General features: G+C 41.2%; 1 protein-coding gene across 5 annotated transcripts in view; it reads left to right on the forward strand.

Annotated features, from left to right (window-relative positions):
• NFIB (nuclear factor I B) overlaps positions 1 to 16,725 on the forward strand; it is a 255,877-nt gene that overhangs the window by 170,427 nt on the left and 68,725 nt on the right. The gene's annotated exons all lie outside the window — the stretch shown is intronic.

A 16,725-nucleotide genomic window follows, 5' to 3' on the forward strand; every position in this document is an offset into this window, starting at 1 on the left:
GTTGGTTTTTACATTGTACGTTCAAGGTCAGTTTTCTATGTAAAGAACACAGTGTAGATGCATCCACATATGCAAATTGTACTGAAACATCCATAATATAACCTATTCCATCAGATGGATTTTCAGTAGACCATGCCTCCTTGTTAATATGGAGTAGGCAGCCTAAAACCCCAGTATGATGGAAGAAAGTTATGAATGTTTTGTTACAATATCATATGAGATTATTTTCACATCTATTAAGCTTTTTGTATGCATGTAGTACATGTGTGTGGCTAGTATTACTACTGTTCCTTCACATATCAGCAATTCAGTTTTATTTTTATTCTTTTGCAACAGTTATTAACATTCTCATCTATATGCCATTATCGTAGTCATACATGATGGAAAGACTGCCTGTAATCATAAATAAATATACTGTACAAACCACATAAACAAGATTAGCTGTGGTCATAATGGTAATACAATATATACATATAAGTTCTACCTGGCATTTAAAAATGGATCTATAATTTTTATATTTAACTGTAAGTACAATTTGTGAACTGACAGTATATTAAGCTTGACTATAAGATAAAAACTATGCACTGTTCCGTTCACTGGTCTGATTTGCGACTGGTGAAATATTTCTCTCTGTATCCTGTCATTACACAGATGGTTGCGGATGTCTATGTTTTGGAATGTAGGCGCTTGTGAAATTAAGATTTTTTTTTTCCCTTAAGACTTTTTGTTTTCAAATGTTTTGGTTATTCAAGAGTGTGTAATTGGGCACAGTTTCAATTCAGTCTCTGTAGGTAATCTGTCTTGTATAGTAATTTTGGTTACTATATTTATGACCTTAGTTATACAGTTTACACAAAGCTCTTATGTAAATTTCTATGATACTAAGGTCTTTTGTTTTTATGTCTAGAATTTGCTTTACACGGTATCGGGCAGGTTAACAACAGCACAAAAATCAAAGACTTTAACTAATATTTAGGTTTGTATATCCGAATTGGTCAACACAGCAGTGTGCATAGCATTTCATTACAACGGGATGCATAAAGCATCGCTATTTATTAATGCTGTATGCGTGAAGACTTTAGCAAAGGTCAGCTCTCCTGATAAGAGCTGACCTTTGCAGTGTGGGGACTTTCAGGTATATGACCCAGGAGTCCATCTGCGCATTTGCAGCCATTGGCCAGTGCATGTGAAAGCTGCAGGGGACCCTGGGAGTGATCCTAATGGATCACTATTGGATCCCTCTCAGGGAAAACTCAGAAAAGAAGCCATAGAGGTCACTTTGAAAAATTGTAGAGATAAAACTTGTGAAAGAATAAAGTTTATACTTTAGGATCTGATATCTGGTATTTCCTGGGGACGGTCATAAAGACTCAGTTGCTAGTGGTTCCCCTAGCCAACATCATATTTTAGCTGAACTTGTATTTAATTCATATTTAGTCTGCATTGGTTTCCCATAGACCTACATGTGGCAGCACTATCTACCAGTATATTTTTCAGCATTTTATTGTTCTGTTATTTTTAGCCATAGGCTTTATACAGCTGTTCAACAGCAGGAATAAGCATATATCAAATAAACAATATTGTTCTGGTCACACACCAGGGAGATGGGATTCCTTGACTGAGGCTGATTTATTAATAATATGAAACTTCCCTCATATTTTTTTTTTTGTATCGCCTCATATAACCATTTTATAAATTATTTTAGCGTGGCATTTATCAATTGTCTCTTGGCGGGACCCTTGATAAATGTGCTAACGCTATCACTTTACTTCCGGGCATGAACTCAACATGGCTAATGGGACATAGCCTAATAGAAATGGGTCAAAGTAGCTTATAGGCTACAATGGTCTAACGCCGGGACAAGCTTCAAAAATCTTTTCAAAGCTTGGTAAATAGCCCATTATCGCAGTCACCATAGACCGTTATGGAGACTACTTTTGCAACCTATAGCAGAGGGACTGCAGTAGATATCTGCTGCTGTACCTTCAAACTGAATGGCCCTGATACGTAAACAATATTTCAAGCCTCTAAAATCATCCTTGTTCTGAGTTTTCACAGGAAGTATGGTTTAAAAGACCCCTGTATCAATATTCTGCAGCCCACACCTGGCGGCAAGACATATGTTGCTTTGTATCAGGGGAGCAACTAGTTTTTAGTGGGCCCCAGTAGCAGCATATGTAAGGCTCACATGGAAACATAGTACAGACAAGGAAAACAGGCCCCCTCCTCAGCTGTAGACCTCGTAGTAGTAATGCCCTTGCTTTGTATCATGTATCATTTTCTTATTATGGGATCAGATCATACTTACCGACATTTCACTTCCTCCTTCCGGGAATGAGCTGTCGGGCATTCTCGGCAGGGGGTAAGTCACGGCAAAAAGGGGACATGGCCAGATGATGATGATGCGAATTTGGGGGCGAAGCATGGCTGCGTGACATCACGATCGTTTAATCGTGGCTCCATCCCCTCTTAACAATGCCCTTATTAAAGGCATTGTGAGGCAGGCGCGGGGCCGTGATGATGTAATTCAGCGCGAATGCGTCACTGGACCTTCCACTGCCGGGATTTAATCTGAAAATTGCAGGGGGGGCAGGCGGGTCCGGGCAGCTTGCCTGCCTTTCTGGGTGGCCAGGAACGCCACCTGATTTTCGGGAGGCTCCCGGCCAAATCGGGAGGGTAGGCAAGTATGGACCAGATTCCAACTTTAAGTACAAGATCTACATGTTTTGAAGCTCTCTGCTTGCATTGCAGTGTCCTAATCTAGCATTTAAGATCTTTTTTTCCCAGATAGCACTACTTAATCTGTCTACCCTCCATCCCATAGCCACCACCTTGCATCGGCACTATGTTACTGTGGAATCTAATGTGCTGGAGCTAGCTGGAAGTGATGTAAGGTTCTATGTATGCAGATAATGTTTGCTAGATGGTGACAGTGAGCTAGTAGAATATATGGGAAAGAGGCAACAGGAGTAAGGGCAGTGTACATTTAGTCTTAGGCAAATTGTTTAGCTTGAGAGTCATATACTTAGCAAGCCTCATTGACCAGCTGAATAATATAATGCTGATCTGCTCACGTATATGGCTCCCTAGCTTATATAGTACTGCAAGTTCCATTATGCTAGGACCTATAGTTCTACAACTCCTTGGGATCCACTTGTTTCCTTCATATTTTGTATTCAACTTTCACAGAATTAATTTGTTTCATTTATCCATTCATCCCCCACACACCCAAGATAATTGGAAAGAGAACCAGGAGAAAATTGGTCTTTTTTCTGTTCATTCCAAAACACCAGATTTACTAAAGGCAACGCCACCACAAAACCCCATGTTACACATTGCCAGACCAGAACATTTATCAGGTGGAGGTTTTGCAAACCACCGGAAGAACCCTCCAAACAAGAGGTGCCTCTGAGAGTATGCTTTTGGAGTTATCTAGTTTTTTGGCCCCATTGGTAATCAATAAATTTTTTCAACTTTAATATAATTAATAATCAACATTACTGTACTAAAATAAATAAACATTAATTTGGACTCCTAATATATTCATTAAATAGTAATGCCCTGAAAAGGTAATGTTTTTGTCCTCTTATTCTATACAGGATGATTGCACTCATAATAAATGTGTTGTACTTCCCGTATCTGCTGAGTGGCTGGAGAGCTTTTCAGCAGTTTTGTTGTGGTTTGTTCTAGGTCTTGTGGTGGTTTGGTTCAAACCGCTGGTGGGTTTGATCATTTTTAGATTCTGCATAAAGATTAATGTTTTACAATCACTCTCCCACCCACTCAATAGTAAATCCTGCAGTTTGGAGGGCAGAACTTTCATTGATAGGCAGGGGATTCAAACTGCTGTCAAGCACGCACTTTTATACATTTCCTACCTGGTGTTTTTCAGCATAGGGTTTCTAACTTGTGGAGAAAGCAGGCAGGGGAGCATTGTCTTTTTCTGCTCAATGTCCAGGACGCTCCCGAATATTGAGAAGTCAAATCTCATGGATGCTGCCCACGGCCTACCACTTCCTGAGTGAAGTGGACTGTCTCTGGGCAGCATGATAACAATACTCTCACTGAGTGGCCCCGTCTCCCTCTTTACAATGGAAGGAATAGTGGCATTGTACAGCGAGGTGCTAGGTGCCCTCCCCCTACTGCCTACTTGGCTGCACCATGCCACGCCCCTGCATACCTACCTACCAGAAAGTCTGCAAACATGCTCTTTTATTACCTACATCAATAGAAGGACCTTAATGTTGAAGCACCACATTTCTCTTTGTTGACACAGGATCAGTGCTGTGAATAAGAAAAAAAGTTTTAAAAATAGGTAGCATGACCCACTTACAAATGACATTACCCACTGTAGAGTTAGCCAACTTTGATTATCAAGTTATCTATTTGGGAGGGCCAACAAAAATTAGCACACCTCCATAGAGCTGTTGGTATCTGCCTGGTGGATTAGTGAATGTTTCCATACTTGTATCTAGAAATGGTAGAAACAAACATACTCCTTACATAAAAGCTTTGTTTTTGTATTTGTTTTTTTCATTGAACAGTATTACAAAAAAAATTCTTTCAAATTATTCTTTATAAAAAAAGAGGCAAAGAATATGTTCTCTTTAAATTTATATCTGATAAATTCCCTGATTGTTCTAAAAAAATAATGTTATTCGGAGTTCAAATTAAATGTGCAGAATAGTTATCTCTTTGTTAAAACAAATACGTCAGTGTGTGGAATTGTAGCAGCTGGGATGCCTCATGCAGCCTTCATGGTTTTCAATGCTAAATTGTATTGCACAATATATGAAAATAAAATTATGTAGGTGAAAAGGAATGGCGCTAATGCCTCAGATGGATAAAGAATATATATGTATCCCAATCAAGGAAAAAGGAGAGAACAACATTTATTTAAAACATATATATATATATATATATATATATATATATATATATATATTATATATATATATATACACCATAAAATCAAGGTAACATAAATATTGGGGTAAGCAGAAAACAGCTTCTCACCATTAGACAAGGCTGCGGTGGGCTTGATGCAAACAAAGCAAAATCCAAGAGGTCCCGGGCATTATGGACTACATGCTACAGGGGAACCTTTGACTACCAGCAAGCCAGGACACTTTACATTATCTGCGGTGGTGCCGAGCTTCAAAAGCGGTAATACATTGCAAAGTGTGGTGAAAAGTAAAATCAAAACACCGCACTTTTTCATGAATAGACCCCTTTGTGCCTTGTTCACAGACTTCTATCTACCCTATCCTATTCAAGTGAACGCAGGCCCAAAGCACCTCTCCCCCCACCACTTACTGGCCGCGCGCATGGCACCACACCTATGTTTTACATTGATGATGTCAATACATTTTGTTTTTGTTATTGCTTAACTTTTTACTTGAGGGATCGAGATGAAACAAAGTGCAGGATATTTCTAGGAGCTTCCACTATAAAATGATGCAGTTTTCATGAAAATCGGTCCAGTAATTTTTGTACCAACTTGGAACAAACCAACAAACCCAACAATCTTATTATATCAATATAAATTAAAGTAAAGTGTTTCATGTAGCCCATATGGCACTGCTCTGCAAGCCAACATGTTTATTCCAACTCACAGAAGCTTGGGAGCTAGGTGCAGAGAGAAGCTTCCTTGCCTCTATCTGCTATAGCAGAAAGTAACAGAGGACAGGGCCGTAACTTGAGGTGTGCGAACAGTACTGCCGGACAGATCACAGGGCCGTATTGGCGCCGGCGGCAACCCTCACTGCACCACGGTACCTTAGGTGGCATCCTGCAGCCGATAGCACTACTACAGAACCGCCCGCAGTGTCCTTAGGAGCCAGCGGGCAGTGCTTCACTTACCAGAGCTGGTGGCAGTATCAGCAGCCCTGTCCCCTAGCCAGGGGGTGGGGCCGGCACAGTGTTCAGTGCCGGCTTGTTATGGCACTGATGGAGGGGATAGTTTCTGTCAACCCATGTGGAGGGAGTTTTGGGCTCTTAGTGTGTTTGTTCGAGGGGGGGCGGGAGTTCTAGGTACTCAGAATCCCCTCTGTGTGCACACTGTGGAAAACACCAGGAAAATGGCATGGGTACAAACACAGTAGGTTCTTTCGCAGTGCCATAGTCTACAGAGGACATCCTCTGGCATAGGGGGTGGGCGGGAGATGTGCACAGAGGATGCATTCGGAACCTCCCCGCTTTTGATCTGCCCTTGAATTGAATTGAATGCATAAACAAATAAAATGGAAAAAAATATATTTTTATGGTTTGTGAGATTTTTGTCCTTAATATCACTGGCACTGAAAAACAAAGTTTTATAGCTTCCTTAGGACTTTTGTTTGCTTTATCATAGTGACCTATGTCTACATGACTGCTGTAATAGTCATATTCTGAGATTCTTTTGGATTTATTGCAGCAAATGGCTGGGAACTATATTCTTAAAAGTTTTGCATGCTACAATCATTTTATATAGGGTTATGCCTATATATGTTGATAAACCATGGTTGATATTGTAGAACAAAAGAATGTTTTCTACTGTGTATGGTTTCATTTTGTTATTGATCATGTAAGACTTGACTAGGGTAGAAAGAACTATTGTACTTTGGAATGTTACAGTGGGCATGATACACTTGTCAGGTGATCAGTACCTTTCCTGTGGATCATGAGCCATGTACTGCCACTTTAGTATAATGGATTTGGCAAGGTTAGTGCCGCATGGTAGTTTTGGAGGGAGTCATATCATGCCATTTGGCTACTTAAGTCGTACTCCAACTGAACTTATGATATTCTGTAATTACTACTTTTTAAAATACATTTTATTTGTAGACAGTTTGCCTCTTTCACTCGCTGCTATAATATCTATGGGACATTTCTGGGATGCAGCCGCCCCAAACATACAGTTTGTCTCTGAATATATTATATGTGCTTGTCCTGAAATCTGTACAGTCACCTTAACGAACCTTGTTTACACAAAAATAAACACTGAGACACTGTAGCTTGCACACGGCCATCATTGTGCGTTAAATGCTTATATAATTAAGCACGATGGGTATAACGCACACAGTTTTGACATTAAAACATTACTTCAAATACCTACACTATATGAAGAAGACTTCAATCTTGCTTATCAATCCTACACAGACAAACCTAAGCTATCAGCTGTTAGGGTCTTTTCATTAAACTCACATTTTGGTAAAGCACACCAAACTAAAATGGATATGATAAGTACGGGACTTTTCCCATGCTACACTTTTTTTTTTTTGGTGAAAATAAGTAGTTCCAGCAAATTTGGGGTACATGAAAATGGGTGCTAGCATATTTTAAAGTTGCTAAAGTGAAGTTTTAAAAAACTTAAAAAATCCACCTGCAGCAACCACCTGCAAAACAGCTGGGGCATATTTGGGGACCCCCCTGGAATCTATTTCGCTAGTTTTTAAGTTTGTCCTCCAACTTTGGATTTTATCGCCCCCAAAATGAAAGTAGTTTTTTGCGGTCATCTAAAGACTTCTTTAAAACTTTTTCTGATGCAGTCTACCTTTGGGGGACTGTCCCAAGGGTGCAGGGGGGTTTCCAGAAGTTTGCACCCCAAAACTCCAATTCTGCACTTTTTTCGACTGTTACTCATAGGCAAATCTTTTACTCCTATTCCAATGCATTGACTTTCCACACCCGTGACTTTGGAATTGAGAACGGGGATAAGTTTCCGCTGGCGAAATTACGTCATCCAAGACATTTGTGTCTTGTGTCTGCAGGATAAATCACTGTGCATATCATGTAATAGACCTAATAAACCTATTCTTTTTGAGGCCCTTGCTTTTAACAACCTTGCATATATTATATGTTTTAAAAAGTATCATAAAAAATTGAATCACCATCTTTTTTCATAAATAAGACTGACATTCATTTTTCTTTCTGATTCATTATCAGGCTCAACATGCTAGAGATGATCAAATTCTTAAGAATTATCTCAGAGTGGTCTCAAACCAGTTCTAAAGTTTGAATATTTGTGATACTTTTATTTCACTCTAAAGTTTGAGTAAGTAAGATTAATATTTAAGCAAAGCGAACAGGTTCAGTGGGTTTGAACATGTTTGAACCTCCTTAAACTTAATGACTGCATTGTTTAATGTTATTAATGGTTTTATTAGTGAACTTTGAACTCAAACACAGTAATTCTTACGGTAATTAAAAAAATGCTTGCATTACAAAAGTGTTTAAAATACTGTGGAATCTGGAAATGTATTTGTTGTGTACATCAGATACATTTTTGCAAACCTGTGGTATACATTTATCAATTCCTTTTCATAGACTCAAAGCCATGCAAGCTGTCTAGATTTACATGAAAACGGCACCACATTTTTTGTGCATGAAAATTTCATAATTCAAGGAAATATGGCCTCTTAGAGGCAGAAAATCTGTGAGATATAAGATCATCTGGCCAGAATGTGCAGCCTTATCATACTGAAATATCCATGCATCTGGGTGAGGGTTCCTGTTTATAGCGCTGCAGATGGAAATAACAGATACCATGCCAACTTTTACCTAGAATGAACTGTTCCTCCCCTGCCACACTCAGTAATACGCTCATTTAAATTGTCAGGACAAGCAACTGAGCTGTCTTGTAGTCCCCACAGCAATTTTGTGGTGTAATTACATTACCACTGCACTGATTATACTAAAACAGCTATGCCATTCAATCGAATATGTAGAAGAAAAAATTAGTTTAGTGCTATAGAGCTCATGTTTGCTTTAATAGAGAAGCAAAGCGGTCAATTTTCTTTGCATATTTTTAACTACAACAAATTGGGTGATAAACAAGCTGTGTGATCCACGGTTCATGTCCACAATCAGGATAAGAAATCAGAGTAACTGAGAATAGTTAGCAGACAATATTGATCTTCCAAAATTGCTATGCACACGTGTGTCTCTTTACAGAGCTGAATATCAGTTGCTTTTACTGGGGTTAGTTGTATATTTAGACATTTAGGGCCTTGTTTAGATTTAATTGTAAAAATGTGACTCTACACAGCTGTATTTTATTTTCGCAGATACTAGGATATATGTAGCTTTAAATCTAGTGTAGAGATTTGTCCTGTGCAAAGGTTTTCCATAATCATTAATTTGCAAACTTGCACAAGGTCTATGGGACTTGAAGCGACATGCTTCCAAAAAGGCATATCTTATATCTTACGTCACAATTGGGATCAGGGCTGGTTCTAGACCATGTAGAATTCAGGCCTAATCTTTGTAAACTACCATAGTACCATACACGAACACTATACATTGTGTTTCAAATTAATAACTTAGCCTTTTACAGAGGGGTCAGCAGGGTGGTTCTGAGCAGTCACTGGCAAATCTGTGGAAGCAGGACAATGATCTTCCGCCGGGCCACTTTCAAATCACAAACAATTTAAGTAGCTCCCTCACAGACTGGGCGGTCACAGTGTGGCTGAAGAATGTGGCGGTTGAGCCTGAGGGCGACACGCTGGACACCGAGGTGTGCGGCTCCTCTTTCTCACAGCACTCTTTCCAGAATGCCAGACGTGATGACGTCACGCGCAGTGAAGTCGTCACACCTGGCATTCTGGAAAGAGAATGGAGGATTATAGGGCGGGTGCCATCAGATCAGATGACATTGGTGGGGTGGCCTGCAGCGCCCCGAGCAGTGGCCATGCTAGCCCGCCCCTTGAGCCACTCCTGATTTGGATGCATCCCGTGGCGGATTTGACCTAGGGGCCGTAGCCCTCCTCCCCACCCACAGTAAAATCCTCCAACTCAGTGAGCCAGGTGCAGTCTGTGACTGCATTGGCTACATTTGGTAACTGGCAGTGACTTCCCATTGGAAGCACTACCTGCCTGTCGCACACAGTACAGACAGTTCCAGGGGGAGGTGTTTTCTCCCTCTAGGACTGCCAGTCTGGGCTGCGATTAGCAGAGAGCATACTTCCAGTGGGAAGCCGCTCCTCTACCGTTCAGGCACCCCTACTCAGCTTCTAGTGACTGCTGTAGGAACCAGTGTTTTGCGCTTGTGCGCATGCACCGGAGCCTGCCACATTCAGTGTGCAGACGCCGGGACACAACCAGCCGAGGCTGTCTCCTCTTCTCCTTCAGCAGTGACAGCCGCCTTCATCAAGAGAGTAGGAACCACTGCTGGATGCATTCTTAACTTAGTAGACTTGCTATGCTGAACTTACATTTAAACGTCCCTGACTTGCCTCTCATGGCACAAGGGTGACAGGTATAAAGTAAGCTAATTTCTAAATAAAGGTGTAGTGTTCTGCACGTGTGCAGTGCAACATGCTATGCAAGTCACATTTTTACATGCGTCAAATGTACAAGTACTTTTGTCAACATAAATCAGCCCCTAGTATTTTTTTCCCAAGAAACAAGCACATCATATGACCTAAAATTGGTAGTTGTTTCACTTTCAAATAAAACAGTGTGGGTTGCTGACTGGCCAGGAATCCATGTGTCAGAGTACAGAATATAGCACTTTGTTTTGTTCCTTGCTGCCATGCCTGTGAACCAAAGGTTAGCAATCGTAAATGCTGTGCCCGGGATGTAGTTCCCGACAAGGGTTTTAAGATAGGCTTCAAAATACTGACAATTATCTTAATCCCGCAGCCGGAACGCCGAAGTGTGCCAGCCCGAACGAGGTAAGTCCGGGGCGCCCTTAGCGTTAGCCGCGGGGGAGGGCTAGGTTTATGGAGTGTAGTGGGGTTAGCGTTAGATTTTGGGGTGGAGGTTAGGCACCACTCGGGGGGGTTAGGGTTAGGCACTAAGGGGGGAGGTTTAGGCATGAAGGGGGGGGGGGTTAGGTTTAGGCACTAATGGGGATGACTAGGGTTAGGCTACAAGGTGGGAAGGTTAGGGGAGGGTAAGGTTAGGGAAGGTTAGGGGAGGGTAAGTATACTTAACTATCGGGAAGCCGCTGTCGGTATTCTGACAGGAGGCATCCTGACAGCCAGCATTACATACCCATTCCACTGTCACCTGTTCCATTAGGCTATTTCATGTGTGACGTGTTAGTGCTGTACCAGATCCAATCAGCAGGATGGAAAACATATTGTACTTGTTTTCAGCGCAGCCACAGGCTAATTTTGCACTTTTTAGCAAAATATTAAAACCAATAATATAATGTGCACTTTTGTGCAACATAAACATAATTTTCCCATGAGAGGTCAATAACAATTCCATCCAGTTATAAAGAAAGAATGGATGGCTGCATCAGAATCATTGAGTTAATGGAACACTATGCTGCTGAAAGACTTTAAGAACAAGTTTCTGTTGAGAGACAAAGCTTTCTGTGTATGCATATTACAAGTTTTGTCTTTTAATGCCCTTTTCTACATGCCCTTAATATAAGATGTTGATGTACATCAATATCACCAGGGATCTTGACGTCACAGATTGTTATAATAGTTTACATATGTCATGCTCTCTGCAAACTAGATCATGAAAAATAGACTATCCTATTCCATTTTAACGTATGCAGATATGTTTGTACTAAATTACTGAGGATGGAAAGACACAGCAATAGCCGAGAGAGGCGTCACTAGGGTTGGTGTCACTCGGTGCTGTAACTCATGGTGTCACCCCCCCCCTCTTGCCCTACACACACACATCACCAAAAAAAAAAAAAATCAAATATATATATATTTTTTTTCTCTGAAATAAAAGTGGATGGTATTGAAATAACCATTTGTTTGTATCACACTATCTCCATGAATTCTGTTTTGCAGCCATACCAGAGCAAAAAATCAGGACTCGTCAATCCTTTCCGTACAGTCAAGTGTAGTGTTAGTCAAGTTATTGTTAGGCATCCCAGACCAATTGCCACCCCACTGTGAAGTTTTCATCCAAATCCATCAGTGTAAGGCCAGGAATAGGCTCCTTGAGTCAAAGTTCTGTCCACCGTACATCAACGGGAAGTCCAACCGAGACCTCAACCCCCCTATTATGTCTTCTGGGATCCAATGTTACCACTTTGTGAGGTTTTTGTCCAAATCCATCCAGTGGAAGGCTCAGAACAGGCTCCCCGGGTCAAAGTTCTGCCCAGCGTACGCCAAGAGGAGGTCCGACCGAGACCCAAACTTCCCTAAAACCTGGTCAGGATCCAACTGGACCACCTCGCATTGGTTTCATCCCAATCGTTGCAGGGGTGTCCGAATGCATAACCGGACAAACAAACAAACAGACCAATGAATTTTATATATAAAATTATTAATACCAACTTTCAAACTAGTAGATTATTTTTGAACCGGCTACAGACTCCACTACTCTATTTTACACACACAACCGGCAGCTGAGACAGAGCAAGAGCAGTAAACTGTAGACAAAGCCCAGACTCCTGAGGAGGATCAAGGTGTGCAGCTCCACACACTCTCCCCCTACAAGTACTCAGCAGTGCCCGTCCCTGAATTGCTGGGCGTGATGACGTTGCTCCCTGCAATCTTGGAGGGGGGGTGGGGGGGGGGGAAATGATACCAGACAATGTAATATGGCAAATGGCCATTCTATGGAATGGGAGAGCAAAAAATTACGTGAAGACTATGTTCCTGATTCAGAGCCGCTCGTAAGCTCCGAGTGATGTTCGCACATCTGCGCATGTGCATGGGTCGTAATGCGGATGCGCCAACCAGTCACTGCGGTCAGAAATTGTGTGTTCGCAAAATAGCGAGTGCCTGCTAATTTGAGTGACAGGATGAGGCGTTTGTGGGTGGTAACAGGGGAAGGTGCTTGAAAACGGGGAGTGGAGATCCGAACGCAGGCGTGCCAAACGGTCAAAACGGGCGTTTTAAGGGTGTGCATAAGTAACAAAGCAGTGTCATCGGCCACGTCACTTGGTTGTCTCTTAGCCTGAACTGTTCGCATGATTGCGGTAGGGAAATCCAACCACAAGAACTGCGAGCAGTTCCGACACCTTTTGATGTACTCGATTAATCTAATAAATAGCGGAGATGACGTAGGATGCGAGCGGCCAGGGGGCATCTTTACACAATAGCGAGCGCATGTTTCGTTCGCTCGCTCAGACATAGAGGCGTCAATAGACCGCAAAGAGCGAACACTCAATTTAAATAGCCGGCCCCTTTTTCTGAACGAGCGAGGGCAAATAGTGTCCGGCTCTGAATCAGGCCCTATATGCCTTCAGTTCAGTTTGTGTCAGGTTGTCACCACAACTTGGCTCACCTTGACTGAACACACCAGGAGACTTGTTACACTGTAAATGTGTATTCCAGGAATTCTTGAAAGGTCATATTTGTAGATGGACAATCAGCTTTAATACTATTCAATGGAGTTTGCATGACAACACTGTGGAATCAATTTAGCTGCTCCTCACCATTATATATGTGCTCACGGTTAAACTGTAGTGAAGTTACATTAATTGACTTTCATATTGGCAGTGTCTATTCAGTTCCAGAAATATCAGACATGGATAGACCGTGAGTATTCCAAGTATAGAAAAACAAAAGGCTGTCATGGCCAAAACAATGATTAAAACTTGATTAGCTTCCAAGACAAATGGCGTACCCCAAGGCAGCCCCAAAGCTGTGATCACAACTGGCTCCATAGCTTGCCAAGCTGCCAGATGCCTTTGTTGGAAAGCTCTTTGCTGCAGTTTAACACCTGAGTCCTGAGCAAGAAAAAGAGACTGACCCAGCGCTCCCACATGAAGGCAGTCCCATAGCTGGAGAGTGCTGTGTCAGTATCCAATAAATAATCTATCCATGTGATGCCGCACTTGTAAAAATATATTCTGGGCCTTCCATATTTCCTCAAACATGGCACAAAGCAAAACACACAAACATTTTTCTCTTTTTGAAAGAACATGTTGCGTGATCCAAATGAAAATGTATTTGTTTTCTTTTTGACTCATGTTTTATTGAAAAATCCCAGTCCAAATAATAAAGGAATAGTAGTAATAATATTTACCATCACATTATATATTTACACAGGGCGAAGTTAAACAAAAAGGCAGCAGTTCCATCTGCACTGACCTTTTTTCCTGACCAAGTGTTCTGTGTCAGCACATTAGTGGCAAAGAGATCAAACTGTGCTTTTAGCAGCTTTTCCTTAAAGTCAGCCTTGTGTGGGAGCAAGAAGAAATGTATTTTTCTCTGTAATTCTCTAATGTATCTGAAAATGTAATGCAAATCCCATATCAATACCCTGAAGGAGACACAAAAACAAAATAATTAAGTCTAATTTTTGCTTGGTAAATATCCCCCCAAAAACTTCAAACTGTATAATTATTACCCCAATAGAAATAAATTTTCATAGTGCCTACGAGCTATTATTTTGCCTAGCTTTGTACATAGCTGTGTTTACCGGAACTTGCAATGGCTGCAGGCATTTTTTTAAAACCTGCCACTTCTCGAAGGGTTTGACTTCAAAATTTAAAGTGGCACTAATTTTAAATGCAAAAGCCATAATATTTTGTTCTTATTATCACGGTTGCTTTAAATTTTGAGATTAAACCCTCCAAAAAGGGTTGGCACTTTGTAAACATAATATATTTTTCTTTTTTGACTAGTCTTACAAACTGCCTCTTTTTCCCAATAAAATAATGGCAGAGAATGTACCAGATAGGCATTAGCGTGTGTGGCACTTGACTCATAATTTATTAAAATTGCCCTGGAAATGTTGGTGTTACTCATATAATTATTAAGAAATACAGGAAGAAGTCACTTAAAGATAGCAGTATCAAGTAAATGTGTTAATAACATCTTATTTTGTCCAGCATTCAAGATCTTGACATATGCATATAGGGCCTGATTGAGACCCGGTCGCAAGCGCTGAGCGCTCGCAACCGGGTCGATGGTGGCCCACAGCGGCTCCGTCGTGCGCATGCGCGACACCCGGCTAGCGACGGTCACTCCGTCGCTCCAGGTCTCGCACCAAAGGGGGCGAGCGGTCGATGTTGAGTGACAGCTCGCCCCCTTTGGTGGGCGGGCTGTGGGGGTGGCTGCCCAAACGGAGGCGTTCCCATGAGAACGCCTGCCGTTTGGAGGCGGCCCCACTGACATCACAAGTGATGTTAGTGGAGAACTTCCGGCTCTGTTAGAGCCGAAAGCTCTCTGGGGCTTGCGATGAACGAGACCCTACCACAAGGGTCTCGTCGCAAGCCCGATGGTCGCGATGGTCTTGACCATCGCGACCATCATCATGGCCACTCGCTATAGCTGTGGGTGGTCACCCACAGCTATGCGAGCGGCCTGAGAGGCCACTCCAGAAATAAAAAAGCCCGGCCCTGATTCAGAGTGAGCGCTCTGTCAGAGCGAGCGGCTCTGAATCAGGCCCATAGTTCAGTGCTATTGCGCACAATTTCAGAATGTACCATAATACATTCTATTCCATTGATAGCTTTATATGTCACAGTGTAAAAGTCATTATTCTTGTGAAAAGACAATATATATGTGTCATCACAAGTCTCATTGCTACACTCGTTTTATTTTATGGACATGTGATGTGGGTAAAATTTGTCAAATTCATCCATTTGTATCTGTATAAGTTACACAAGTAGCTCACACAACAATACTAGATCATTACTTCAGAATAGTATTTCTGAATTATATGTGAGCTCAACAGCACAGAGGCTTTTGATGTCTGGAAAACTTAATGCAGCCCTCATACTGAAGCACACTGAGAAATGCAAAATGATCAGCTGCACTAATGTTTCTGGAAAGACTTATATCCCTACCCCCTGCACATACACAGACATAATGTCAGCCCTGGATAACCTGAGCTCCACCCCAAGTGCAGAGCTTTTCCTTCATTGTGAACTAAAGGTTAGAAATTGTTGGCAATACCCCAAAATAAAAAATGGAAACCAATTTAAGAGACTCTAGCAAGCAAAAGCTTTGCTCCTTTTATATGCAATTGAGGACTAAGTGTAAGTAAGAAAATAGTACTAAATAAATACAGACTACAGACATCAGGAAAACAACTCTTAGGCTACTCTCTGCCCTTTTTCCCAAACACAATTTCTTTTAAATGCTCGTAGGGATTTTTGTGTGTTTTGAATGACTCTATTGTGAAGAAATTCTATGTAGCTTGTTACAGAGTCTTTTCTATTGTTTCGTCTTGTGTGACAGTTTCAATAGACACATTAGCAACTGCTGCTGGTCTGGTTGACAGCATGTATGGATATAACCTTCTCTCTGTTGCTTTCTCTTCTGTTTGCCTCTTGAATGTCACTTCACTTAATTTGTTTTATAAAAGATTGCATTATTCTTCCTATAGTTTGCAATATGCGTCTGCACAAAAATTTCAAGAATTGAAGAGTTTAAAAAGGTTGTAAATATGTTGTTTTCATATACTGTATATAACCAATGACATCACATATTTTAATAGGCAAGCAAAATAACTGTGTAGATGTTTTTATGTATACATAGGTGGCACTATGCCTGGGAGTCTGTGATACTTTCATAGCAGACCTCTGAAGCACAGGCCATCCTCATCTCTGGAACAGTGAAAATTCTTTGCAGAATGTTTGCCAATAGTAAATAAATGTTTAGTCCTAAGCGAAGATCATGGAACCCTGAAAACCTGTAAGATATTTGATAAGTGTCATTCAGGTAGTTTGTAGTACAGCAGAGAGATGAAGGAACATAAGCCTTAGAACATCAAATATTGCAATGGCATGATTTCACATTTCTTATTACATTTCACTCAATCATCAATGTAGAGTGACTGCCTTCAACATAAGACTGCATGGTTTAACTT

Source organism: Taudactylus pleione, unplaced genomic scaffold (assembly GCF_031769625.1).
Source record: "Taudactylus pleione unplaced genomic scaffold, aTauple2 ptg000127l, whole genome shotgun sequence".
Taxonomy (NCBI): domain Eukaryota; kingdom Metazoa; phylum Chordata; class Amphibia; order Anura; family Myobatrachidae; genus Taudactylus; species Taudactylus pleione.